The 2,063-nt window shown below is 47.9% G+C and overlaps 1 non-coding gene across 1 annotated transcript; it reads left to right on the top strand.

Annotated features, from left to right (window-relative positions):
* The first annotated feature begins 219 nt into the window (after positions 1–219).
* Positions 220–357, top strand: LOC114807054. Its single transcript, XR_003755107.1, has one exon. It is a non-coding gene; the product is annotated as a small nucleolar RNA SNORA7 (small nucleolar RNA).
* The last annotated feature ends 1,706 nt before the right edge of the window (positions 358–2,063 follow it).

Below are 2,063 nucleotides of genomic sequence, written 5' to 3' on the forward strand. Positions count from 1 at the left end.
ATGAAGGTCACACAGCAGACAAGTGGCGGAGCTGGGATTAGAACCCGTGACCTTTTGACTCCCAGGCCCATGCTTTATCCACTACGCCATGCTGCTTCTTGATGACTTGCTTTTGTCTGTGATTTATTTTAGTTTCTCTATTCTTCACTAGATTGCAGACTCCTTGAGGATGGGGATGGTGTCTGCTAGCCCTATTGCACTCTCCCATACCCTTAGTAACCCCTCTCAGGGTCGCACCTGGAGAATTTCCAGTACTCTACCAGTCTCAACTACAGGAGGGAGAGTCAAGCAGAAACCTACCCATTCCATTCCTAGCTTGGCCAGTGGCTAGCAAGTGGAAGGCAATCTGCTCTAAGTCAACTCACCTGTGCTGGGCAGCAGCGGCACTGGAGAGAACTGAGGGCGGAGACTCAGGTTTACTGAACGGAAGGAGGCAATGGTAAACCACTACCATATTTTTACCAAAAAAACTCTATGGATACACTACCAGAATGATTGCAGATGGAGGTGGGGCATTTTGGGAGAGATGCGTCCATAGAGTCGCTATGGGTTGGAGATGACTCGATGGCATAAGACAAGACAAGGCACCCTTAGTTCAGTGCCCTGCACAGAATAGGTGCTTGATAAATCCCATTCCCTGACTCACTGATTGGCTGAGAAGACCGGTCCGTGCTTGACACTCCTTGCAGCAGTAAGGACATGGTCTTGCTGCACCAATAAGTCTGTCCTATATAGGACCTGTCCCTGTTTCTGAGATGCCACTTGACATCCTGAACTTCGTGAAGTCTTTGCTCCAGGAGAGTAATCCCTTTCCTGATTACTGCCTGCCAGCCTGGTCTCTCGGCTTCTGAGGTCTCCACCTATAACTTTACAAGCTGCCCAGCTGCTCTATTCATAGGAATGAACTCTGCATTTGGAGACACATAGCTATAAAGCATTCCATTACCTTGCCCCCTTCTTCATCACCTCACTACTCTTCTACTGCAACCCAGCCTGTACACTTTGCTCCTCTAATGCTAACCTTCTCACTGTACCTCAATCTCTCCTATCTCACCGTTGACCTCTTGCCTATGTCCTGCCTCTGGCCTGGAAGGCCCTCCCTCCTCATATCTGACAGACAATTACACTCCCCCGCTTCAAAGCCTTATTGAAGTCACATTTTCTCCAAGAGGCCTTCCCTGACTAAGCCCTCCTTTCCTCTTCTTCCACTCCCTTCTGCGTCACCCTGACTTGCTCCCTTTATATTTCTCCCCTTCTCAACCCCACTGTTCTTATGCACTTATGTACATATCCATAATTTTTTTATTTATATTAATGTCTGTCTCCCCCTCTAGACTGTAAGCTCATTGTGGGCAGGGAATGTGTCCATTTATTGTTATATTATACTTTCCCAAATGCTTAGCACTGTGCTCTGCACTGAAGTAAGCACTCAATAAATACAAAGGAATGAATGAATCAAAGAATGAAAGAAAGCGTGTGCGTATGTGTTAGGGAGGCTAGACATTGAGGTTGAGGGGTACTCAGCTGATATTGGGCTATTCAAACTATATGTTTGGGGAAAACTGTAAGGAGCAGGAGAAAGGGGTGGGCAGGAAGTTTCTGGCAGTGCCACCAAAGGCAGGTATCAGGAGTCACACAATAGTAAATAGAACACGAAAGGCCGGTGGGATCAGGACAGTTACAACCATAAGGGAGAAAAGACAATAGCAAAGAAGAGATCATCCGTCCCATCACCTCCAGTAATACCTTTGATATTAGTAATATCGAAGGGGTAGGAAAGGAACACTTACCTGCTTTATTCTCTGGACAGTCAGCTCAAGAAGGTGATACTAGCTGACCCAAACAAGACCCTTTTGCAAGGACTGCTTGATCTCCCAAAAGGGGGATGCCCCAAAATTTGCAGTCACGCCTTGGGAATGCCCCGAGCCTACCTGACTACGATGTCGGAGGCAAGGAAACCCACCTTCAGGGCGGAACCGGGGAGGGGCGGGGGGTTGGAGGGGCTAAAAAGGAGTCCAAGGGTCAATGGCCTTTGTTTTCGGGGTTCTGCGAGCCAGTATGTT

The sequence above is a fragment of the Ornithorhynchus anatinus genome, chromosome X1 (assembly GCF_004115215.2).
Source record: "Ornithorhynchus anatinus isolate Pmale09 chromosome X1, mOrnAna1.pri.v4, whole genome shotgun sequence".
NCBI classification, from domain to species: Eukaryota; Metazoa; Chordata; class Mammalia; order Monotremata; family Ornithorhynchidae; genus Ornithorhynchus; species Ornithorhynchus anatinus.